The 27641-nt window shown below is 38.8% G+C and overlaps 1 protein-coding gene across 1 annotated transcript in view; it reads right to left on the reverse strand.

The window, feature by feature from the left end:
- Positions 1-24679, reverse strand: part of PLCB4 (phospholipase C beta 4) — a 404723-nt gene extending 380044 nt beyond the window's left edge. The window contains exon 1 of the mRNA XM_063092112.1: positions 24606-24679. The gene's annotated coding sequence lies outside the window, so the exon portion shown is untranslated. The remainder of the gene's footprint in view (positions 1-24605) is intronic.
- Between the last annotated feature and the right edge of the window lie 2962 nt (positions 24680-27641).

Below are 27641 nucleotides of genomic sequence, written 5' to 3' on the forward strand. Positions count from 1 at the left end.
GAATGAACAACAGACACATGAAAAAACGCTCAGCATCACTCAGCATTCAGGAAATGCAAATCAAAACCACACTGAGATACCATCTCACTCCACTTAGGATGGCTAATATCCAAAAGACTGAGAATATAAATGCTGGCGAGGGTGTAGAGAAAAAGGAACCCTCCTACACTGTTGATGGAACTACAAAATGGTGCAGCCTTTATGGAAAATGGTTTGGAGGTTCTTCAAACAATTACAGATAGATCTACCATATGACCCAGCTATTCCACTGCTGGGAATATACCCAGTGGAATGGAAATCATCATGTTGAAGGAATAACTGTACTCCAGTGTTTATTGCAGCACTGTTTACAATAGCCAAGAGTTGGAACCAGCCCAAATGTCCAACATCAGATGAGTGTATATAGAAAATGTGGTATACCTACACAATGGAATACTACTCTGCTATAAAAAAGAATGAAATACTACCATTCACAGCAACATGGATGGACTTAGAAAAAAATTATATTAAGTAAATTAAGTCAGGCACAGAAAGAGAAATACCACATGTTCTCAGTTATTTGGGGGAAGTTAAAATCAATAAATAAATACACAAACAAATTGGGGGGTGGGGAAGAAGACACAACAATCACAATTCCTTGAACTTGTTAAGACAAGTGAACAGATGCTGATGGGTGGGAGGGGGAAGAAGGAAGAGGGACGGAGGAATCAGTAAAGGGACATGAAAATCAACTGCATTGTATATTGATAAAATAAAATTTAATTTAAAAAAATTATTTAAAAAGGGAAGATTTATATCATGGTTTGGGGAAAGATCATGTGTAAACCTGTGCCAAGCCCGCTTCAAAGATGAAGCACATGCAAGAACAAATTTGGGTTCCCTCTTAACAAAATACACTTAAGACCCAATACTAAATCCTAACATGAGATCTGATAACTCAAAAAAAATGTACTTGGAGGTTTTCTATTGTATTTTTGAAGTTTTCCTTGCCTACAACAATCTGTTTCCTTTCTAATAAAGAAAAAATGCCAAAATCCAAAAAGGAAATTTGTCTGACTTAACAGGTAAGCATACAAAAGCTAGAAAAGGGAGGATTAAGGGAAAACCAAAAGAACTCAGTCTTATGAGGTAGGCTTCCAAATTTATCAGTAAAAGGATCACGGGTCAGAGAAGGAAGTATGTGGATAAAAATTATGAATGAGTTATACAACAAAGTTCAGCTAAACAAAATTCATTTATTTTCAATTTCAAAATCACAGTTCCAGCAATTTACTACATGAGCTAAGAGAAACTTCCATTAGCCTACACCCACACTTAGTTTTCATTCATGCAGCCATAATTTGAGATTTAGTTTTTATTAAATTGGGAATGGTATATCATAAGGTCTTATGCATTTAATAAATATTTGTCAAACAAACTGATACATACCAAATCATGACATCTATGACTAAAGCCTTTAGAAATGTCAAAAATAAAATTCCCAAGTGTGGGGGTCATAGCTATTTGTCTTTCTAGCACTCATAAACTTGACTTTATTCTGGGAGGCAACATATCAGGGTAAAATAATTTATTTCTCCAGACTCCCTTGCAGCTACGAGTAACCATGTGTCACAGTTTTGACCAATGAGATGCAAGAGAGAGGGCTCTGAGAAAGCTCATTCTTATGATATAAATATGTCCCCTTCCCGCTTTCCTGGGAATAGCTGCTGGGAGGTGCAGAGCCATCTCACATCCATGAAAACAAAAGCCAGACCATAAGGAGTGGATAGAAAGACAGAAAGAAACTGGTTCTCTGAGGGCATTGCTGAGATGCTACACCTGCCCAAAATGCTCAGATTCCTAAGCCTGCATTTCACGATAGGTGTATGTGACAAACTTCTTTGAGTTTAATCTGCTGTTTTCTATAATTCACAGCCAAAAATACTCTGATGAACAGCAGATACAATTTATCTTTCCCCCTTCTGTGTTCTCAGAAGTTCCTCCTATCTCAACTAACTGTGATGCTCCATCTAACTGTCTGATAATACAGTTACATCATGATTGCTGACCTCATCAACAGTTTCTACTAGTCAACAAAAGGATGTCCCAGACTAAAAGGCCAACAAGCTTGAGGGAGAACAAGAAAACCATCAGAAATAACAGGCCACATCATTTCACTCTACCAAGCCACACTGTGCCTTCCTGTGGACCCCTACACTCTCATATTAAGGATGCAAAAGATAATGACAAAAAAGAGAGCAACGCTATTCCAACAACAAAAGAAATGGGGAATTTTCTAATATAAAATAGTCTTCAAAACCCATATGTCTCAACAAACAAAAGTAAATATTTAGAGGCATGGCTAGGCTAAACATCAAAAATGAAACATCACTAAGAAACAGAAAACAAGAACACAAGGATATCTTTTGAGGGCTCATCTGCTTCTATAGGGCCTCAGGAATGTACCTTCCATGGAACTTAAAATTCTGCAGTAATTTCTCTCTTATCTCTCTCATCTCTCTTGATACAACATAAACTCCTAGAGCTCAGTAAACTGGCATGTGACATGTATTCACAAATCCTGAATGTATGAATGAGCAAAAACCACATACAGATCACCTTACCAAGAGACTTTATGAAAAGTATGCAATCCTCAAAAGGAAAAAATATCTGCAAGCATCACTTCTTAGAAATATAATAAAGACTTGTATGAACTGTTCCAATGACCCAGCCTGACACTTTTAATGGTTAAATGTCTACAGAAACAAAAGGAAAGAACAACACTTAGGAAGTAGCTATTGTAAGCCAGGTGATGTGCTAGGTACTTTATCTCTAATATTTCATTTACTCTTCACAGTTCCCCAGTTAGTCACTAGTGTCTCCCCTTTCAGATGAGGACAAGCTCAGGGGAAACTATGGAGCTCACCTAAGGTCACATACCTTGTAAAAGGCAGACTTGATAGTCAAGGAAGGTCAGCTCTCACTTTTCTGCTATACCATGCTGCTTCCTCACTTTGGTCTTTATTAAAATATTATTTATAAACTGTACATATACATTAGCTGAGTGAACATTCACAAGAGCCTTCAGTTTCTGGCCTCAAAAGTATATGCAAATTGTATATTGTAACCTCAAAAACAATTACTATTTGCCCCATCATAAGCCAGAAGTGGTTCTGCATGACTCAGATAATGACTTTCTTTAGCTCATCTTAGAGCCGTAAATAGTTACAAAGGTTCTACATACCTATGGCATTTTTTTTTAAGCCACCATGTACTTGTATCACCTGGAAATGATAAAAAAAAATCAACCTATGAGTCCATGGATTCAGCTTTTCTCAGAAATCAGATAGCCTCTTCCATGTATGGCACACACAAACACTACCGCTCTCCTTCCATGTTTAGAGAAAACATGAAACCAAGACCCTGGAGACCCTGGTCCCTAGGTTGGCTTACAAATAAAACCACTGTTTCTATGCATACAACATATCAGATCAGTTGAAGCAGTTTAAAAAAAAGGACTCATTTACACCAAAAGGGGAAAAAAATCCACTGTAGAAAGAAAAAAAAAGAGAGAATGCATATTGCAATAGACTCCTAACACTTTTCATTGAATAAATAATACCTCTTTGAAACTGATGAAACCTTTAATGAAAATATTTATCCAGTAAACATCTTAGTGAAATAAACTGTTATGACTCCAAAGAAATCTAATTTAACAACTTCATAAATTCTCATGGAGAAGAAATAGACTCACCACCCCCGAAACATTTGGTAATTATTTTTACACAATATGTGCACATTCTATGATGTGCTTGCATGAAAGGAAAAGTGAGCTGCAGCGTATTAGCCTAAACTTAAGCTTCTCTGTGCTGCCATGTCAGTTTAACCTTTCCAGCAATTTTGTAACAACATGGAGTATTCTGCAAGTCATCATTTCTATCATGACAGCTATCTAATAACTGTTTGAAAAAAAAAAGAAATTGAAAATGTGTTAGAAGCCAAACTTACTTTGGGCTAGCTATTAGGTGATGAAGCATGTTTCCACTTTTTTCTCCCTCTTTCTATCATCGATTATTTTAAGATTTTCCATATACAGATCTTTGAAAAAAATCACAATTTATTATATGGATATTGAGTTTTTTTCCAAATAATTGTTCGATTCTCTTAAGGAAGATAAGCATATCCTTTTTTCTGATAACCTATTTCAATACTTTCCCATGATACAAAAAAAGTATTCTCAATTAAATAATACTATATTACTCAGTTTTTCTTCTATAAAGTTATTTTTCAATTTGTACAACCTTCACCAAAGGCCAATGACTTTAGAAGGCAAGCTTCATAAAGAAAGAAATAGGAAGAAGATGCTTTCACAAAGACAATATCTGGCAATAATTAAAGTAGAATTCTATATTCAACTTTTCCTTTTTAAATCTCTGGTTCAAAACTCCAAGCTTTCTAGCAAATTAGGACTCTTTTATAAATGCTTACCTTGTTTAAAGTATACCTGGAAAAATAGGCCAAAAGCATTTATATTCCCCCTTGCATTTGACCCCACAATCAGACACTGCCCCATTTACAAAATGAAATATAGAGGTCCACATTAAAAAACTGCCATAAGCAACTCCAAAGCTAGAACTAAAAACAGGGTTAAGTGTTAAAATACCTCTTTGTTATGAACCATCTAACCTTCCTTATTTCTTTTTCTACATCTTAAAATAATTCTTAACAACTGACAAAGACTCCAAAAGTTATATAAAAATCCAGCATACGAATAAAGTTTGAGGAGTTAGATTTAGCAGATTTCTGATTATATTGGATACAACCTTGGTATAGTTTCCTACATACAAAGTCTAGCCATGAAAGGAATTCTTACTATTTTTTAACAGAAAAATAAGTGAACTGGTTAAATATAGATCAAAGGAAGTTCCGCCATAAAAAGACCAATTTTTAATCACTCGAAAAAAAATGTGTCGATAAATAAAAAGCAATCTGTGTTTCTTACTCTGGCCTACACTGGTTATCTATTATGAGTATAGTAAGGATACTTCTGCCACCTTTGTTGTACTTTTCAGTTACTCTCCAATATTTTTAGAATGATCATGTATTACTTTTATAATCTCCAAAGTTATTTTTAAAAATCTTAGACACTAATGAGCTATAATATCCTTTTTATTTACATAAAGCACTATTTGTAATACACAATACACATTAACGTCTTTTTTAAAATATACAGATAATTAACTCTAGATAAAATTAAATTTATACTTCTAAAATGACTTCTTATCATATAGTCACCTACAGATTCTGGTATAAAGCCATATTAAATGTTTTAAGGTTATTTTCTACTTCAAAATAAGTTAACTGATGAACTAATACACACATTTTTGTATTCATCTGTATCTGCTCCAAAAATTAAGGAAAATTACTTGGTTCTTGTTCCAAACCATTCTTCTTTAACTGTGCTATTTATTCTTTTCCAACTTATAAGATATATTTTTTATATTTTGTATGTTATATTACACCATATGACAAGTCTTTTCCTAACAACTATATTGGGACTTTAAAATTATATGTTTATGTCTAAATATATACACAGAAGTATATATACACATTCATCATATAAACATACATATATATATACTTAGGTACACACATACGCACACATTTATATGATATATACAAAAATAAAATACGAGTAAATATATACAAACATATATATATACATTATGCATACACATAAATCTCATATATATATGATCTGCACAGTTTAAAGATTTTCAGCAGAGGTATCTGTCAACCTAGTTTCGGGTTTTATTCACCTCAGGCAACCTCACCAACTGGTTTGACTGAGCTAACAATAGTTTTAAATTATATTTTTTCCACTTAAGTGACCAATTGTTCAATCAAATCAGTAAAGAATGTTCCAGACTAGAAACGTCATTCCTCTTATTATACTGGTCACTCTCACCCTCCCAAGAGACCAGTATCCTGCAATCACCATGAGTTGATTCACTAAGCATTTATTTGGTACTTAGTATTTTTCATTACTGTGAAGGAAGAAGATTATAGCGTGCAGCAGTTCATAAGTTATAAATAAAGCTGAAAGTTTAACTATGAATCTTCCTACTGAGCCAATAATCTCTAAATTCTTTTAAAGAGAAATAGAATGTGAACTCTCCTGTTGTGTCAAATTTTCGGCTGAAGTCTCATTGCTGAAGACAATGTGCTGAAGTCCCTTCACATGCGCACAGGACTTGCTATACACAGCCAAACCAGTCTAGAGGTCACCCCCAGAGTCTACGTATAAGACGTTGCATGGCAGAAGACTCTTCTTCAAAGAAAATGCAATGGTTCCCTATCCTTTCCTCTCTACTAGCTCAAACCAAGTACTCTCCCACCAAAAAATTTTTAAAAACCTCATAAACTGGGACAATCTGTGATGAGAAAGGCTGCTATTCTATTCCTGGAGTGGATGCTTGCCTCAATTCAGAAAACTCTTAGCCTGCTTTGTGGAACACGAGTGAGGTTGGAGCCCCTGAACCTAGGTGATGTTCCTGTAGTAACAGAACAAGGCAACAGAGCCTCAGTAAAAGTGGAAACAGGCTATGCTTCCGAGTCTGATGGTGCTAAGATGTAAGTTTTATTGTGAACTGAGTGAATATCATGGAAGGTAGTCAGGTTTGAGTGATCCTGAAAGGTCTTCGCCCATTGGCTGCCTGGACAAGGGACACTCTAGTGATGTACCACTGGAAGACAGGAGGTGAAGGTCATACGTAGTCATCCAGGGACTGCACTGCCCACATCAAATAATGGCATGATGCCAATGGACCATGCAAGGGATCTCTAGAAAATACATCAGGGAGTTTAAGAGAAAGAACTGGCCATAAAAACAAACTGCACCTGCGAAGTGCATCAGCCTTGGCCCCTTTTCTGTCCCCCTGACAACTCTGGAGGAGCCACAGACAGTGGGTAGGAGATACAGAGAAGATAGTTAAACTAGAAATTACTTTTCCTCTTTATTGCTGATCACTAGGCTGGGGGTCAGGCCTGAGGATGGAAAAGGGGAAAAGCTATAAACTGGATGGGAGAATGGAAGTCTTGATTTACACTGTAGTACGGTTTTCTAATATTTGAAAATTAGGTTGTTCCAATACTTTAAATGATTCAAAAGGTATGGGTTCTGCCAAAAATATCATCCAAAATAAAGGAGGAAGAAGAATAAAGATTGTCTTACTAAGTGTGACATCTTCAACAAACCAGTTACTCTAAGTATCCAACCTAAACAAGATTTTTTTCATAAAGTCTGAAAGAAAACTGAAAAAATATAGAAAATCAAAGTACAAATTTAATATGCCTCATAAAACTTTAACTCCAGACTATAACCTTATCAAATGTAAATGGACTAAACATTCCATTCAAACAGCAATGATGGTCAGAATGAGTTTTTTAAAAAAGCAAAAATCAACTATATGCTCACTGCAAAGAGACGCACTTTAAATAGAAACATACAAATTGGTTGGCAGGACAGAAAAAGTTTTACCATGCAAATGATAAGCAAAAGAAACCTTAACTGTCTATATTAATAAGACAAAAGACACTTCAGCACAGAGTATTACTAGAGACAAAGAGGAACACTTAATGATGATAAAAGGGTAAATCTGAAAGAGTTCTATAAGCCTAAGCCCTTCACTTAAGAGATAAGAAAACAGACAGCTAAGGTGACATGACTCGCTCAAGGACATTTAGTCAGCTAGGGCAATGGCCAATTCCCTTTTCAGAGACTTTTTCATATTACCAGTGCCCTTAATATGAGCTTATTCAACACGATAGAAACCAGCCTGTTTGGTCAAACCTATCAACTTAGTAGCTAGGCATAGACAGCCCTGAAGGGGAAGACCACACAGAATGGGATAAAAGGGAGGAGTCTTGAGTAGGGTCTGGATCCAGATTCAAGATCTTGCTAATGATGTGGCCCTGAACAAATTACCCAAATGGGCCTCAGTTTCCTTATATGTAGGATAAGGATATTGCCACCTATTTCATAGGACAGATGTAAAAAATGATGATGAGGAGGAAAAGGTAAATAACTTGCTCAAGGTCACTCAGCTCATCAGTGGCAAAGCTGGGACCCCACAATACACACTCATACCCATTTAGATAAACTTCCTCCCAAATGAGAGTGCTTGGTGGGGTTCCGGACCTTTACGAGACACTTGAAAAATGTTGGTTTCCTTCCCAATACACTGATGCTGTACTTGAGACCAACTTTAAAAAGGTATTTTCTATGTGAGTGAGATCCTCAGCTATAAAATACATCCTTTTCCATCTAGATAAATGGGTTTCAGATGATCACTTGTTCTTGTCACTATGGCTTTGCCTCACATTTCATAAAGTCGTAAGGTCAAAGTCAGCAAAGCAGGCAGGGTGAAAATTTCAATGATTATTGAATTCATATTACCTCTTTTACTCCAAACTGAGTCATGCAATGGAAACATTTTAAAATATCCCTCAAAAAAAAAAGTTTAAACATATCATTTTATTTGTTCAAAGTAAAAAACAGCCATTCCTCTGTTTTGTGGTTATAATAACCAAAGAGTCACATCCTCAGAAGTTTGGTGAAGGACTGTTCAGAAAATGAACTGCTTCCCATGGGTACATCTGAGCTATCCAAGGCCAATCCCTGTATAAAATGTACAAGTACCCTGACAATTTTCTGCATTATTTTTATTATGTAATTGAGTATGTTATAGGAATAGATATTTACCATCATTCTGGGCTTTATCTTTTCAGAGTCTAGCTGACTATCCTACATGTCAGGTTGCAACCAAGGTCAATATATTTTCAACCCAGGAAAGTAGGTGTCAGTGAGGTAGATAATGCCCATTTATGCTGCCTTACATAACCACATGAAATTTAAGAGTAAGACAAAACTTGATAATTAATGTTAAAAAATGCATTGCTTAGATACCAATTTTAGAAACAGCAGAATGCATACAAATCCAAAATAGGATGTACAAAACTATGAAACAAGAAAGAGAAGTAAAATAACAGCATGTGGCCAGTGTCCTCATCTTACATATTAATTTTAGGACACATTTAGGAGCCTACTGTGTGCTAGCTACTGTACAAATCTCACTTAAAACTTGAGAATAAGTTATGACTGCTTGAAAGAGCCAAACAGCTCATAATTAATTTACTGAAATAAATTCAAATGACCATGTCATCTCATGTGAATTACTGGAATTTCATGCACATATGTAAAGGAATCTAGACATCTTAAAATTCTGAACACATTCTACATTATAGGTATGTCAGGTCCTGGTTAGAGTATCTAAACAAAATATATCATACCTACGCAGTCAAATTTTTGCATGATTTAACTAATAAAATAGCAATATACTGTTTAAAAAGCTCACTCATATAGCAATGATACTGTAAAAAAGAAAAATTCATATATTCATTTGTTATTTAAAGCATTTTGATATAATGCTTTCTATTCAAGAGGACTTTATATCCAACCTTTATATTCAAGAATGTGCTAAATGTAAGTCATTCAGCAGGTATGTTCTTGCTTTATAATCTCAATTCCACAAACTTTTAATTTCCAGATCAGTGATAAATTTACAAAGGAATTAATAAATAAAATAACTCATTCATAGCACCTCAATTGTGCTTGGATTTTTTTTTCCTGACAGGCACCAAATCAAGCAAAACACTACATTGGACTTAATAAGAGTCTTATGACAATTTACTCTCCACACAAAAAATACTACAAAAAGAAAGCACCAACTAACTAAAGAGAAATTAAAATACTTCCTGGATTATTGTTACAGTGTTCAAAAAAAAGAGTCAAAATCATTTTTATTTTGTTCTAGAAAATTAATTAAGGGCTTAGATTAATAGCAGACAAATTCAACAAGTACAAATTACTCATCAAATTATAAATTAGGCAATGATCAAGCTCCTAATTATAAAAAGATTTAAGTTCATTTAACATAAAATGTTCCAATTCTAAGCCTTCTTTAAAAAGTATGTGAAACTTACAGAGAAAAAAATGAAGAAATAGATAGACTAAAAGAAATACATGACTTACCTAATCCCTGCCTATAAAGAAATTAATTCTTATGAAAGCTCAGGGAAAGCAAAAACCCTGTAAACTGAGCCAACTAGAGATAAAGATCATGTCTGAAATTAGGAATAAATACCAAAATCATTATTTTGAAATGATAAAAAAGCATAGATGTTTTCATTTATTTTTTATAATTAATCTAACTTAACCATTCTGTTTTCCTAAATATTGCCAAGTACATTCCTTTACATAATTTATTAAACAAGCAAGTATAAAGTACCTGATATGTGCTAAATACTGTACTAGCTGAATGAGAAAACAGAGATAGGCAACTTCAGCCTGAGGGAGCTCAGTGTGAGTGTGTGTGTGTGTGTATGAATGTGTGTGTGTGTGCACACGTGTGTGGGTATACATAGGTGGAACACTGAAAATTAAACAAGTAAACAGAAAAAGCATAAGGTCATAAGTGCTATGGGAACAGCACCCAAAAAAAAATAAATAATATAACTAATAACTCATATCATTTATATTATTTTGGCATGAAGTACTTTAGTTTGTTTTGGTTTCCATATCAATAGGACTGCTGTTAGCTGCATGTAAAAGAAATTCCACCATATTAGTTTGCTAGTGCTGCCATAACAAAATACCACAGACTACATGACTCAAACAACAGAAATTTAACTTTTCACAGTTCTGGAGGCTGGGAGTTCAAGATCAACATGCAGCAGGTGTGGTTTCTCCTGAGGCCTCTCCCCTTGGCTTGAAGACTGCCACCTCTTCACTATGTCCTCACATGGCCTTTCCTCTGTACACAAGCAGCCGCAGATGTAGCCATACAGATTCAGGTTGACCTTATTTTGAAGCCTGTCTGTACCACTGATCAACCATGTGACCTTGAGTAAATGCTTTAATCATTCAGTTTTCTTAGTATCAAATGGTGATAATTATACCTAACCTGCAGAATTGCTGAGAGAATAAAAAAGGCACACTGCCTAAGCCTAAAGGACACTGGAATTTTGGCCTGGTCTTAAAGCATACTAGGAAATCACAACATTATAAAATATTGAAAAACCACCCGGTAAAGACTCAAAAACATCAAAGGACTGACTCCATTTCTTCACAGCATGGCTTTTATGTATCCCATTCCACCGTGTGGCTTGAGCACCTGTTGTCTCCAAATGTGCCTCGCAGCTTTGTGTTTGTACGTTTGTGTATCTTCTTTTCTCTGAGGGTCTCACACCGTGCATGAGGGTAGGTAGGAAGCAGTGATTTTACTAGCACCTGCGTTCTCTGCATCATATCCTTTCTGTAATAAAGAGGCAGGAATTTTTCTTGTGATATTCTAGTCCAGAACTCTGTTGAGAAATGAGGTATACCTTCCAGGTAATTAATGCCTTCACCTCTCCAACAAAGCCGGGAGCCCCTTGGTTCCGTAAAAAGTAGGACATTTCCGGAAGGTTTTCAAAAGGCAACTGCTGCTTTTAATCAAGGAGTGGATTCCTCCTGGTTATCAATCTTTATAGAAAACCTCTTGGTCTGCCATGTTAATAAAATTCAAGCCGAGAAAATAAAAATTAACATGTAACAGAATGGTTCAGGAGAGCCTGGTTCTAGCATAATCACTTTCAGGATACGAATTAATATCATATTAATACCAAATCATCTTGTGCTTTTAAATTTCCTCCTTTCCCTTTGGTAGCTGCACAGGAAATCCCTGTATGTTACTTATGACAAATGGAAAGGATATTTAACCAGTGACTTTGAAATTCTTTCAAAAGGAATGAAAAATGGACAGAATGAGGCCAGGCTTAAGATTCTCAGAGGGCCTCACAGGTCCAGGAAGTTTCTAAATAAAAGGATATATTCTCTATCGGTATCTCCAAGTGCTATCCTGAAGTATTTTCTGAGCATCTGCAACAACTAAAATATAATATCCCTACATGTCTCCACTGAAATTTGCTTAAAGATATATCTAATAATTAATGTATATAGCCAGCACTTTTTCAACCCAAAGATAAAAGAAATTTGCTAAATCAAAAAGATACCAATTATGAAGAAGAAACCTCTTAAACACTATTAACTCTCCAAGCTTGAGGAGGGGGACCCAGTTAAGAATGTCAAAGTCAGTCTTTTCACAGAATTCAAACCAATAGAAATAAAATACTCCCTCCTGATTTTGGAACTATGGAAGATGCCCTTACAAAAACAACATTCAGCAGAATATTTTCCTTCAATTAATTAATAGCTTTCTTATTTTCTCTGTTTGGCACTGGTATATTCGCAGGTCATTTTGAAAATAAAATGCTACAAGAAAATAAATATAAAGCGTTTTAGATTATCAAGAGTCCCACTTAATAAAATAATCTGATTAAATAAATGCTTTTTTCCTTTACATTTCCAGCCAAGTTTGAAATAAGGAAATTTTTCTGATTTAGGGTTATAACACACAGTAAGAAAAATAAGCATAACTTGACTAAAATTGAACTTATAAAACAGAAAAAACAATGTGAGAGTTTGCCCACTAGGAATAAATGATATAGTATCCTCTGGATCTATACACTATTATATTACAATATCAAGATTTCTGTTAGCAAAAACATGAATACAGAGTTTTCAAATTACTGATCATCTTTCCAAATTGACCTTTCTGCTGCTTTTCAGCGACCAGTGTAAATAACCATGGAATAATTTTTCCTCTGAAATAAGTCTACAGATGTTGTCACTTTATTAAAAATAGCATCTCTTTTGCTTATTCATCAGATTGCTTTCATAATTTACCCAATCTACAGACTTTGTAATAATGGCATTTAGTTATTCATTCATCTAAGTGACATTCATTTAATCACTAATACGCACCAGATTCTTCCATTCCCCAAGAGAATCATGCTGTGGCTAAAATTTGCAAAGCATTGAACAGGAGGACTGAGCTGAGGCACCCAACCTGAAATGAAGCTTAAATCAAGGAAAGCTTTGAGAAGATGACAACCGTGCAAGGTCTACGAAAGCCTGCAGGATTCAACTAGTTAAAGAATGGGATTGGGTGCAAAGTCAGCAAAGGCACAGTGGCAACAATCTTTGCGTTCTTGGTTTTTAATAAAGCTTAGCATAGGTGATGCAAATAAAGGAGTTAAAACTTCATTGCAGAGGTCAGGCCATGGATGCCTCACATTTAGCAAATTCAGGAAAAAAATTAATCCTAAAAGCAATAGGGAGCTGTTGAAGTATTTTAGAGGTAATGTTATAATAAGATTTGCTTTGTGCAAATTACTTTAGCTAAGTGTAAAGAATGAAGTCGAGGGGCAAAGCTGTAAACTTATAAAGTAACCGTCTATCTCCTCCACTAAACTGAGGGCAAGAGCTGCAGCTCCTCACTGTTACAGCACCTGATGCTCACTCAACAGACAACAGAATACATGAATGGTGAAATGAACAAGAAAGAGGGAGAGATGGGGAGATTGACTGAAAGGTTCTTGGAACAATTAAGGCATGAAATGATGAGGACATAAATGCAGACAACAGCAATAGGAATGGAGAAGACAGAAATGAGAGATATTAATGGGGTAGACTCAACAAATGAATGACTTGTTTCACAAAGATTTAGAACCTGGATGAGAAACAGGTTTGGAATGAAGTTGAGGACTTCTGTTCTGGACACTTTCATTTGAAAGTACCCATAGGACTTCAATGACAAGATCACTAGCAGACAATGGTATATATCTGGAGCTCAGACAAGAGAGTTCAGGGATAGAAGATTCTTCCGTGAACAGGAGGATGTAAAAATGGTAGAAGTGAATGAGTATCTCATACAGAAATAGTTTACAGAGTGAGAAGAATCAAGACCAATGTAAAGACCTCCAGAGAATACCATTTTAAGGGCTGGGTGGTAGAAGAGGCACTTATGAAGCTCTGTCTGTAATATACAAAAATAGTGTGCAACAGAACAGCAAGCCTTTGGAATCAGAAAGTCTGTAAGGGTAAAAGCAAAAATGAAGCAACCTAGTGCAAGTCCTTCAGGTTGGAGAGGTGATATGATTTCCCCAGAGTCACCACCTCTGGAAACATGTATAATAGGAGCTGCTAATAGCTAGGGCCATGGTTTCTTATGCCTTAAAATTTGGAGGTAAGAAGAGATGAACTCTGATGTTCCTTCCAGCAGTATGATTTTATGATTGTAATGAAGTTTCGTTGCTTGTTCTTTCAAGACAAGTACAAAAACCAAACATAGCAGTCTTCACCTTTTTAAACAACAGAGCCAAGAAAGAAAGAGAATAAATGAACCTGAAATCTCGGAGTCTTACTGCCATGCTGAACAAATGGGAAAATACAGCTTGTTAGTTTCTACTCAGCGATGCTAATGATTCCATTAAAATGACTTCTTTGAAGGAAAATTACTGTTAATAACCTTAATTTCCTCCTAGTTTCTTCCCCCAGGTACCTGACATTTTAAATAAAATATTTTCGTGAAATATTAAAAGCAGAGGAATTATATCTTAAGCTATCCAACTCCATGCTGACAGACTTTATGAATCCCTTCTTCCTCTCCTATCTATAAGCCTACACTTTTGGTTCATCAGATAAACACATAAAGTTTCCCATTCTATGCATTTCCAAAGAAACACAATCCATTCCAAATGAAACTTTAAAATTTTTTTTTAAATGTTACTCTAAGGCCTACCACAAATCTTACTGATAACAGCCACGTGGCACTGTGGAACCTACCCAACTTCAATTTAAATTTAATCACTGTGGCTGCAGTTTTATTTTCTTTGTCCACAAAACCAGACCACAGGCGCTTTCCACCCTGGCCTGACCTCTCGCCCATGCACACCTCTGTTATACAAGGGCAAGTGGGTAGGGTCTGCATATGCCTCCCCAGACCCATTCACCAACCTTTTCCACTCCCACACTCCTCTCCCTTGCCCTCTAGCTTCTGTCTGGGTTCAGTTAAAGGAAAGTCCCACCAGAGTTTGGGGGGTAGGAGGAAAGTAAGGTAGATATACGTATTCCCCTGTTATCTCTCTGCAGGGATATTCTAGACTGACTGTGTTCCTCTACAAAGGGACATAGCTCTTGTGGAACAGCCCTTCTTGCCTGTCCTTGGAGTAGGAATAGTTCCCCATCATTGCTAGGTCCCTCTTTAGCATTCACCCTGATTGTGTTCTTTATACCTGCCCACACCTTCTAAAGGATCCCTTTATTAAGCCCTCTTCAAAGGATTTGGTTTACACATGCCAGCTGTTCCACAGAAGGGCCCTGAATGACACAGGTTTAAAGAGTGACCAGGTGGTGCCCGCCACTGTGCTTTCACAGACATTATCAAAGGAAATTGTCTGCAAACTGTGAAACACTGTAACGTTTCCATAAGCAAAACCTAGCACAGACTTCCTTGAATATGCAAGGTTTCAATGCCAAGGAAATGTGACTGAATCCTACCATATTTCTACAATTCGCAGTATGCTGGAAAAATAAACATGCAGAAGGCATACAATCAGAATCTGAGTGTCATTGCCAACCTAACCAGAATTTTTCTTAAAAATGGATATCTGGAGTAACAGATGAAAGAACTGAATCCATCTAAAACAGAAACAGATTTCATTTTCCTGCCATTTATCCAAATCAAGATTTACTAACCCTAAAACTATGATACTTTAAGGTGATTCCAAGTTTTTCAGGGGATGTTGTAAAATTCTGAAAATTAGCTAATAATTCACTTCATATTACTGATAACAATTAAGTTATCAAAGTCATCTCTTCTGAAAAAGGCTGGGAATCTGTGGCCTAGATTTTCTGTATTTTTCCCCAATATCTCTCTAAATGTAAATACACTTTCTAATTTATATAGCCCTTTATCTACATATTATTTCTAAAAACCATGGAACTTAACTTCAGGTATCTATTAAATAACAAAACTCAATAAAATAGCATTATCTCTGAAACTTCTAATTCTCTAAGTAGAAGATAAATGGAATTCTTAAATAATTAAGTAATTGAAAGTCTAAAGCTACAAATACACCTGGACAGTATGTTTAGCAATGAAATTAATTTTATTTTACCAGGTTAATATCAACCTCTGGTGTGTCTGTGTTGGCTGTACAACACCTCACTTCTCTGACCACATTTTCAAAGGTGCTTCTGACATGTCTCTGCTGGGAGGGGTCTAGAGTTTCAGAGCTAACCAAACTGATCAGAAAACAGATTTTCAACTCACTGACTCTATATCTCTTTATTAAGTAGTTTTTACATCAGTCTCTTAATTGATAAATTCTTTTTGACTAAGTATTATATTTTCAAGGAATTTTAAGGACATAAACTATTTCTAAAGTAGTTTCCTGGTATACTGTATATAAGTGAAATCTAACTGAATTAGTAAAGTAGTGTAACAATGTGGGACATGCTTCAATTAGAGGATATGTACAGCTGCATTATTTGAGGTTCCATGAGACAGGAATTCCATGGGGACCTTTTTTAAAGGCAATTTTCAGCGCTCTCTCAAAATTTAAAATGTGCATACCCTTTTGATCAAATAGTTCTGTTTCTAGGAATGTGGCTATAAGAAACTCTCAAACATGTATACAAAGACCTGTGAACAAAGATCCTTAGTCTGTCAGTTTGCAGGCTGGCTGGTTAGCTCGGTTGATGAGAGCATACTGTTACAACACCAACATCAATGGTTCAGATCCCCGAACAAGCCAGCTTCCAAAAAAAAAAAAAAATTCAGTTTAGAAGAACGGCTAAAGTATGGAACATCACCCATCATACCAAATTTTATGCAATGTTAGAACAAACAAGGTAACTAGTATACTGACATGGAAAGATCTCCATGACATACAGTTAAGTGGACAAAAGCATGTCACAGAAAAATGTATACAGTATGATCCAGTTTACATAATAAGAAAAAGGCAAGTATATACTTGTATACTTATACAAGTACATGTAAATGCACAGAAAAAGGAGAGGAAAGAAGTACTCTAAACTGCTACCAATGGTTATATCTGGGGATGCGTGTAGGTGGGAAAGAGTACTTTACATCCTGCTTCTGTATTTCTGCATTGTCATTTCAAATGGAACATATTAATGTATCATTCACACCATTTTGAAAACCAATGAAAACAAAAAATTTTTAGAAATTCTAGAGAGGGCTTTGGTGATTTGTCCAATGCACCTGCGATACGAGAGAAACCCATCTCCCAGGAACTGAGTTTCCATTTGATCCACTTGTGGTCTCTTGCTTAAGAGTGAAAAGGAAAATGAGGGCTGTTAAGTGGGTTGTACTTTGAAACTCTAACCTGCAGAAACAGATCTACATTCTTTATGTTCAGGACAAATACAGCAACTACCAGGTTAGCAGAAGGGACATCTTGGGACAGCTGAGAGTTCATATCAGTGACAAAAGCAAGAGAACCTCCACGGAAGCCCCCCATTTCTCTACACTCAAGCGTTTTTATTTTAAAGGAGCACCATGAAATAGGAGAGAAAATCATGTCCTGCCACCCTCAACTTTGTATATTTGCTAACCTTTGGGGAAAATGAGGGAGAGAAAAAACTGTCAGAAATTCAGAACTGAAATCTATGCACACTGGAAATAAATGGCTATAACAATCTTCGTAAGAAATTTAACCTTCCCTCGCCAGCAAAAAAAAAAAAAAAAAAAGCATAACTACTGATATTTTCTAGTACACTGTGTTTCCAAGCATTTACAGTTAACAAAGGTTCAAAATGGGAGCTCTTGGGCTGAATTCGTTCCACAAACCTGTTTTGTTTGGCCGCACCATGGGCTGACACATCTGTTTTTATTTTAATTTTCAAACATTTTAAAATGAGAAGATTTCACACTCCAAATAAATCTGTATTTAATTCTTCTCTTGAAAATGTAGAGGTGTTCACAACCCTAAGCCCCAGGCCACCTGGCAGAAATCCATCAGACTTGCGTGGCAGCTGCTCCCTGAGAAGGGGCACAGCAGGGCTCCAGGATAGACATAAGCCTAACCACTCCCTAAAATCTCTGACACCCGGTCAGCTGCTCTCGGGCATGCTACTTACCTGGCCCTTGGTGGAACTGGAGTGCACAACACCCTCACTGAAATCGTGAAGAACGTCACCAGCTAAAAACTGACCCTCCAGAAAATTAAAATTATTTTTTTAGGCTACCCCAAAGTAACATTTAGTTACCTCCCTCTCCAGACTTCTGGCCCACACAACTGCAGAAACAAAAGCAACTAGAATTGGATGAGGACATGTAGCTTTATCCTCAACTTCCTATTTCAATCCCATGTTCACAGCAGGGCTGCCGGAGAAGCTTATGTCATATCTTAGCCCAGTCACTTAAAATAAGTGTCACAAAACTTTTTCTTACAACAAAACTTTCTGCAGCACATACCACCTTAATGGCAAGTAACATAGTACAGGGGTTAGAAGTTAGAGTTCTGGTGTCAGCCTACCTGGACTTCAATCCCAACTCTTACTCCCGGGGGTGATTAACTTAACTTCTCCAAGCCTCAGTTTCCTCAAATGTAAACTGAAGATACTATCAGTACCCACCAAAAAAGGCTGCTGGGAGGATTTAATGAAGTGACACCTTTTAAGAGCTCAACAAATGTCTGCTGTTTTGTTATTTTATTTTGTTGTTATTATTACTATGTAAAGCAGAGAAGCTGAGTGCTCCCACTGAAGCCCCATGGGAAAACAGGAGCCATGAAACCTCCCCCTAAATATCAGAGATCCCTAAATTCTTCTAGTAGATGTCTCTCTCCTTCCAGGCCTAAATGGCTTACTGTGGTCTTTTTAAAAAGCTTCGTTGGAGACACAAATGCCCTGGGGATAGCATCTGGTTCACCAAGTTATACTGCAAAACCCCACAGTCACAGAACTTTGAGGCTGTTAATGCTGACCTAATGTAAGGTTAGGTCCCTCTGTCCAAATACAGTCACAGGTTTAGTTAGGTGAGTCCAAAGGAAGAAGGAAGATCTGGCACTTCACAATGGTCCTGTGGGGTGACTGGAACCTTCTGTACTTGCAGGTTGGCAGAGCAAGTGTCCGTTACAAGTTTTATAGGAATGTTCTCAGCCTGCTTTGTATGGATAGGTTAATGCCATTTCCCCTATGGAGAACAAGAGGAGTGAGCAATAATACTAGTAGCATTAGTAGAAGGGGCAGTAGCAGTTGTAGCGGCAGCAGTGACACAGTGCCCTGCATCATTCATAGTGCAGTGCCAGGCACTTTTGCCATATAGAGCTATTCTCCTCATTTTGTAGATGGGACAACTGAGGCCCAGGGACACATAGCTAATACAGGACATCATTCAGGATTCAAGCTCAGGTCGGCCTGAAGGTCTCACCAACTCTACATTGCTGAAAGCAAAACCACAGCGCAATCCCCCACCCACCTACCCACCCACCCAGCAGCATCTGAAAGGGAGCATTCTTAGAGTAGATGTTCTTCACCTTGTGTGGGTCACGGACCCCCTTTGCAATCTGGTGAATCCCATAGACCCTTCTCAGCAGAATATCTTTAAATGCATAAAATTAAGTGAACAGAAACCAATTATACCAAAATATACTTATCAAAATAATAATTTTTTAAATGAACACACAAAATAATATAGTCAGCCCCGCATCCATGGGTTCAGCATCCAGGGATTCGACGAACCATGGGTCAAAAATATTGGGGGGGATTGCATCTGCACTGAACATGTACTTTTTTTTTTCTTGTCGTTATTCCCTAAACAATATAGTATAACAACTATTTACATGGCATTTACATCGTATTAGGTATTACAAGTAATCTAGAGATGATTTAAGGTACACCGGAGGAGTGTGCATAGGTGATAAGCAAATGCTACACCATTTTATATCAGGGACTTGAGCATCCTTGGATTTTGGTATCTGCACAGAGTCCTGGAACCAATCCCCCAAGGACACCAAGGGACAACTGTATGTGATTCTTTTCAACCCACTAAATGCCAAGATCTAGCAGTGGGTAATACTTATCCTAATTTTCACTTGGAAGTAAGTGAAAATAAAGATGGAACTCATTTGCCAGTTACATTCATGGACCCACCAAATTTCATCCTCAGACTTCGATGGGGTATACCAAAGGTGAAAAACTGCTGTTCTGGGGGAGAAAAGGAGATGTCAAATGTAAAATCAGTGGTCTGTGTTCTCTTCTCTCTGGATGAACTGCTCATAATTAATTACTTTGAGTTTACTTTTCCTGTTTCTGAGGAAATGGCTACTTCAATCCATTCATGTCAGGGAGCCAAAAACATCCTTTAATTGTTGAGGAGAAAAAGAATGCTTTAGAAGGGCGATGTATGTTAAAGCAACGATTTGTCTGGCCCAAAGGTGCTTCAGTAGCTAGAGGTGGAATTTCCCAACCCTCTGCACACTAGGGAATTATGGGAGAAGAGCTGTGAAGGAGACTCCCAATTAAGGGAGAGGATAACACTATCTTGTGGTCACATGCTGTGCAACATTGTTATTGAAGGTTTTATAAGTAGTAGGGGAGACAGGTGTTCAGAGAAAAACCTTCTGATTTATGTCCCTTTCAACTATTTTGACTCCATAAAGTGAAAGAAATTATAAGCAGATGGAGTTCACACAGGGATAATAAAAACTTTGCTGGTCATTCATCCCTTGAACATAACGACCTCCTAGCTGAGATTTGGAAGGTAGGGTATTATCACTTTCATCTCCTCTAGGAACCTGAGTATCACCTTCATCATATGAAAAACATCCAAAGGTATAAGCTTCTAGCCAGACTTCTAGAAAATGCAATTTGGGGGTAGTTGTTGCAATCGAGTGAAATGTTCCTTGCAAATAAAGGTGATTCTGGGGTGATTTTATTTTATTTTTTTTTTTGCAAGCAGGCTTAATTCCAACAAAGACAATGCAGACTTCTCATTCCTCCACTCAGTAATGCATTATCACCCAAGTCTACTTTCACGGGCAGTGAAATAAACTTGTTCTTATAGTTGCTTAGCTAAAGAATCACAGCCCCTGAACACGCAAAACCTTTATATCATTCTAAGGCACAAGTAGATAAATAATACTACAACTTGAGGAAGTATTTCTACTTTAAAGGGTGAGGCTTTATCAATAGAAAAACTATTCAATAGGAAAACAAATACTAAGGAAAGAAAGAAAGACCTATATACAAGGTTATTCTAGTTCCCGAATATGATAGGGAAATAGGAAAATGTGAAATGGACAGCACTGAGAATCAAGCAGTATCCTCGCAAACACAGTTATCATCTGACCACCAACAGCAAAACCACAGAAAGCCACTGCTGCTACCCAATAACAATGAAAAGCTATATTTATTTCTCGATAGGTGGGTAAGTCTTTTTGAAAGATAACTAGTATGGCCTACATGTTCATACTACAAGGTGAAAATCAACTATTTTAAAAACTTCAGTCTGGACATGAAACACCAACTGTGATTATTAAAGCGTCTCCATTAGTCCTTGACCTCATTCTGCATATCAAACACAGAAATTCTTGGTTTTACGGGGACTCACTGTGATACACAGTTTATTAAAAACCTGGATCATTGGTGCTAATAAACATGTTATTTCATTCTTACTTTATAAGTGGGCATAAACAATAATTCAGTTACGATCTGCTAAATAATTTTAAGTTTCAAAGAATATTTATACTTTCCCAAAAATATCTGAGTTCACTATTAAGGGCATTTGTGGAGAACATGAGAAATACGAAATCTTTCTTTCCCATGACTATATTACCTAAGTGCTCTGATCCAGAAAGATAAAATTTATTCTCAAGATGAGACTTTAAATTTTTTTTTTAAAAAGCAGCTCTTTACTAATGTAATTTTTTAAATAATCTACAAAAATTGTTTATTAATTCTGATATTTGAGTTTGCTGGCTACATCTGAAAAACCAGGGATGAAAATACAGACACTAAATCCAAAAGCTAACTTCACTTATATCACATCCTTTCACAAATTAGCATGCCAATGTGATCGATTCAAGGAAAACAGCACAGTAGCACTAAAGCTCGATTTCACCTGGATCTTATTTGAAAGGGGGGGTAGGGATAAATAGTAGCTCTTAGTCATCATTTCAATTCTCAATAAATCAAACCTCAAAATGGATTTAGTAATATCCTAGGAAAATACTATGATCACTGTGATTGCCAAATATAATTGCCCCATGTTGCCAAAATCAGCAACATACATTAATCTGAAGACAGTTGGGTATATTCTTGAGAAAGGCAAAATAGCATCCTACAGGCACTGTAGACTGGTCTCTGCTGGAGACAAAACATTTCAGGGATGATAAAGATTTTAAAAATCCACTTCTGCAAAAGCTTTTGAGTAACCCTCAACATTTTTTAAACTTCCATATTTCACTGTCTCGTAAGGCAAAAAAAAAATACTGCCTCAAGATTTGAGGACATGTGAGTAGTTTTAACATCACTCACATTTTCAGGCACACAAATACAAAACTTCCAAGAGTATTTTAGAACAAGGCTCTTCTGTGTGGGTGTGCATTTGTAAAATAAAGGTAGAATTATTCCGACAAATGTAAATGTGCACCTAGTCATCAAGTGGAGTCTTTCAAATTCTGTTTTGACAGTTACTTGTAGAACAGTATTTTCACAAGTGATTAATTCAGAGCTGGGTAGTGATATCATCAAATTGAAATCAAAACTAAGTTCGGATGGTTGGGTAATAATATAGTTGAAGGGAATGTAATCAGTAATCTAATACATGGTACCTTTCGATATGTCAAAATAAGTTACATTCGAAGGGTTAACTAGTTCCCGCTGCAAAAGTCTCATGTACATAAAAATGCCAATTAAAAATGCTATTCCATTTAAAAAGTGAATTTTAATGAAAACAGGTGTTCCCCCAAGATGGCAATCATTTATTAAACTTCCACAGTTCAAAAAGAAGATGACATAATAGATCGATACACCAGATGAAAAATATGCTAGACTGTCCTATGAAAAATACAGCATTCTAGATTACATAACACAGACAGACAGGGATTGCACCACATGCCCCTGCTGAGCTAGATGTTTGTCTTCTGTATGATTCTATAACTTAGGCCATTGAAGTTTGAAGAGTACAAAACATTAGGTTCTCAGTTCAGCCACACATTTTTGAAACCAACAGTCTTGAAAACACTAAAAGAATAAAGTTAAAATTTTACATAAACACACTCACACACACAATTTTTCTATTAAAAAATACAGTTCTTCAAACACTTTCTTAACCTCCTTGGAGACTGCGCAGGTAAAGTCACCAGTTGCTTTTCTTGGTCATGTTTACTTTATAAATGTGATCTCTTTAAAGGGGAAATTCAATTCCATTTTGAGATGTTATACAGCTCCCTATGTTTCGATACCATTATCACCAACTAAACAGAATTATTAAACAGCTATCTCCACACACCCATAACTTAAATTTACAGACCACCATATATCGCATTTATGATAAAAAATGGCGACCTTCCATGAATGTTTTGGCCAATATCAAATTTCAAACATGTGCTTTTGAACAGTAGCTAGAATCACTCCAAAAAAAAAAGGGGGGGGGGAGTGGGGTCATCTCTCAGATAAATGCATACTTATGGAAACATAATGGGCATTTACTTTTCTCCCTAGAAAAAATGCTAGTTTTATGATTCTAGATAAAGTTGCACTTAGACACAATTGGAAAACGGAGAATTTCACGCTTCCATATTTCGATTCACTTCTACAAAGTCTACACTCAGAAGTATTGTATTATATACACAGGGTCTAACTGGTGAAGGAAAAAGCAACTTTAAAATTCTGAAAATAAGGCAACCTTAAGTCTCCTTTATTCATATGCTTTTAGGAGGCCCGAACACTGCGCCCAAAGAGTGCTGAGCCTGTCAACGTTGTTTTAAGTGGAAATGGTCAATCACGTCTATGATTTCCCCAGAAGAGGGAAGATCCACACGCATCCACATTTTACATGCGTTGCACGGCACCAACTATTTCCAACCCAAATAATCATATACACGTCGAGCCGAGCTATTTCCAGCCCAGAAGCGGGTGAACGTCTGGAGAGAGTCTGAGGAAACCCAGCGGGCTATGACTACAGGGGAAGGGGGGTGGCGGCGGGGTCCCCTGCCTCCCGCGCGCGCAGGACGCCTCTCACCCCGCACCTGCACGGGTCCCCCGGCTGGGCATCCGGGTGCGCGCGCGCGCGCCTCCGGGACGCACCCGCCGAAAGCAAACAAGCCCCGCGAGCCGGGGGCGGGCGGGAGCATCCTCGGGCGGGACCCGAAATGCCTTCTCTTACCTGTCACTTTGCTTGGAGCCGCTGCCGGGGATTCGGCCACGGCCGCCGCCTGGAGACCCCGTGTGTGCGCGCGTGTGTGTGCGCGCGTGTGCGTGTGTGTGAGAGAGCTTGTTTGCGGTGCGGCTCACTTACTGCTCCCGGCGCCACCAACCCCCTCCCCGCCATATAGCGCCGCCGCCGAGCCCCCTCCCGGCGCGCCCCAGTCCCGCCCTCCCGCCTGCCTCCGCCCCCCAGCCCCCGGCCTCCCCGCCGCGCGGTCCTCACCTCAGCCGAGGGCGGGGGTCTCCGCTGTCGCTCCCGGCGAGCCCACGGGGCAGCGCCGACCCGCTCCGCCCGCCCGCCCGCCGGGCTCTGCGTGACCCCGGCTCCGAGCCCCGCCGCCTCTCGGTGGCCCTCCGCTCCCTCCTCCCCAGCCCCCGAGCCGCCCTCCTCGTCCTCGCCTCCCGGCTCCAGAGCCCGAGCTGTCGCCTCGCAGTCCCAACCTGCCCAGGCTACGGAGCATGCCCAGTGCGGCGCGCCCCGGCTGGGCTGGGGGTGGGCAGGGGCCCGGCCGGCCGCCCGGCTGCCGCGAGCCGGCGGGGTGGGAAGGGGACGCCGGGCCCGCCGGGGGCGCAGCTGGCGGGCGGGGGGCCGGGGGCCGAGGCGGGTGGAGGGCAACGCCGGGAGAAGGTGGGTGGGGCGTCCGGGGAAGCCGCCCCTCTGAGCGTTCCTCGGGGGTCTCCCCGGCAGCCACCCGCTGCACGGGCGTCCTGCCTAGGGGTCGGGGGTGCACTGTGTGGCGCCGGCAGCAGAACCGGGTGGGGATAGGGGAGTGGCACACCAGTCCTAAGGGGGACCCGCAGCCCGCCACGGGCCATGGGCCAGGGCTGGGGGTAAAGTGTGGAAGGGGCTCAGGACTGGCGAAAACTGGTGTCCCAAAGCATCTGGCCAGGGGGAGGTGGGTGCTTATTTGTTTATTTTGTTTACTAAACACATGAAGCGCTTACAATACGTCAGGCACTATTCTAAACGCTTTTTATTCATTTATCCTGTAAGACAATCTTCCAAAGCAAGTAGTACTATTTCTTTTTTTTTTTTTTTTTTCCCTAAGGCTTAAACTGAGCTAGAGAGATTTTAAGTGGTTCCAAAAAGTCTTCCCCTAAGTGCAACCTCACACATGCAAACCCCCCAGACTTTGGTCCCTGGGATGCTGGGACGCTGCTCCAGTCCGTTCCTGGCTCCCCCTGCTCTGAAACGGCCCCCGCGTGCCCCCGAGTCCCACTCACACTCCGACCCTAATGGTGTTCAATCTAGCGTCACCCTTTGTGTAGACCCTCACAGGGCGCTGCTCCAGGACTCCCGGAGGGTTCCCTCCTCCCCCTGGCCACTCCGCCTCCCGGCCGGCGGCCACCAAAACCCGGAGACGTGGCACCTGCGCATTGGGGACTGGGGCCACGCTCGCAGCTGAACTGGGCATGCTCAGCCGCCTGGGCAGGTCTGGCTGGCCAGGAGGAAAGAAAGGGCCTGATGGTGCGTGCAGTGTAAGAGATTGAGGGGACATGTGTGGGCACGCAATAGCCCAGGCTCCGAGGGGCAGGGATAATTGTAGATGCAAAAGTCTCGTTCTCCTGGCACATCTTGGCCATTTCCAGGCAGGGCTAAGAGGAGGAGTATGATCATCAAAAGTTTACCAACTGGGCATCCTTAAGAGGAAGGAGGTTCAAGGCCCACTGATCACCCCCCAGCTAAACTACTAAGCTACAATTTTAGCTGAGCCCTGATAAGTGCTCCTAGGCAACTGAGCCTGTCTGCCTGTGAGGAAGCCGAGAAAAATATCCTAGACCTCGTTTTCCTGCAAGATTGGAAAGGAAAGACAGAGATACCAGGGAAAAGCTCACTGGCTCTTCACTGTTTGGCATCTTCAAGATGTGATTTTGAGTAATCCCAGGGTGGTAAGGCATTGCTTTTCAAATTGTAAAGGGCACACAAATTGCCTGAGCATCTTGTTAAAGGGCAGATTTTGATTCAGCAGGTCTGGGTGAGACCTGAGATGTTACATTTCTAACAAGCTTCTGTGCCATGTTGGTGTTGCTGGCCTTGAGATCATACTTTGAGTGGCAAGAAGGTAGGGCAGTATTTTAGTCCTGTTCTCTATTCTATATGTGGGAAAACTAAGGTTCAGAAAGACTATGCAATTCTCCCCAGGTCACCAGCCAGTAAGTAGCATAGCTAGGTTCAAACTCAGTTTTCCAGGGCTTCTTGTGTATGCCCCCATATTCCCTAGGCATTACCCATAGACAAGTGAGCTGGAAGCTGTCATCTATGTGTCTTGACAGTTTTTAACAGTGGAACTTAATTTAGTATATAATGCATCCAAACATACTTTATCAGTTAACAAGCCCCACCAAAACTAAATAGCCTAAAACAACAATTATTCATTAGCTCACAATTTGTATAAGCTTTTGGGCTGGAAATCAGCTGAACAGTTCTTCTGCTATTTCTCCTGGGCCCATTCACACAGTTGCAGACATGTGGAGCCTGGAGCCTCATTTAGATGGCTAGGATGACAGGGTGTTTCTCTATGACTTCTTTAAGTGGTGAGCTCCTAGTTCCCAGCAGCAAGGGAGGAAACCCCAATTCAAAATAGCATGTCATACCTTTGTTTGCTAATGTTCTATTGTCCAAAGAAAGTCACATGGCCTTGTCCAGATTCAAAACTTCACTTTTGATAGGAGAAGATGCAAAATAGAGTGGTCTTTTTTTTTTTTAAAGATGACCAGTAAGGGGATCTTAAACCATGATTTGGTGTTATCAGCACCACACTCTCCCAAGTGAGCCACGGGCTGACCCCCCCCACACCTTTTTTTTTTTTTCCTAATCTACCAAATACATCAACCTCCACAGAACTAGCCCCCTGCCCTAGAGTTCACTTAAAGTATTATAGATTGTCTATCTTTAATCTTACATATTTGCAATCTTTTGTTGTTACTGTTAGGTCTTCAATCTAATTTTGAATTTATTAAGGAATCTCAATTCAGTGGGCTCTAAACATTAAATGTGATTTTTTCTAAATCCCAAATTCAATTTGATTTTGTTGAAGCTCCCTTTCCCTCCTTTTAATGACATCTTAGACAGTCATTCATTCAACAAATATGTTTGAAACTTTTTATGTGCCAGGCACTATTCTTTGCCCAGTATACCGAGGTAAACAAGATACAAAAATTATTTCCCCTATGAAGCTTAGCTATTATCAGAGGAAACAGACAATAGCATATTAAAAATATATAACACTGTGCTAAGAAGCATGGTGAAAATTAAAGG

This window comes from Cynocephalus volans, chromosome 1 (assembly GCF_027409185.1).
Source record: "Cynocephalus volans isolate mCynVol1 chromosome 1, mCynVol1.pri, whole genome shotgun sequence".
NCBI lineage: Eukaryota > Metazoa > Chordata > Mammalia > Dermoptera > Cynocephalidae > Cynocephalus > Cynocephalus volans.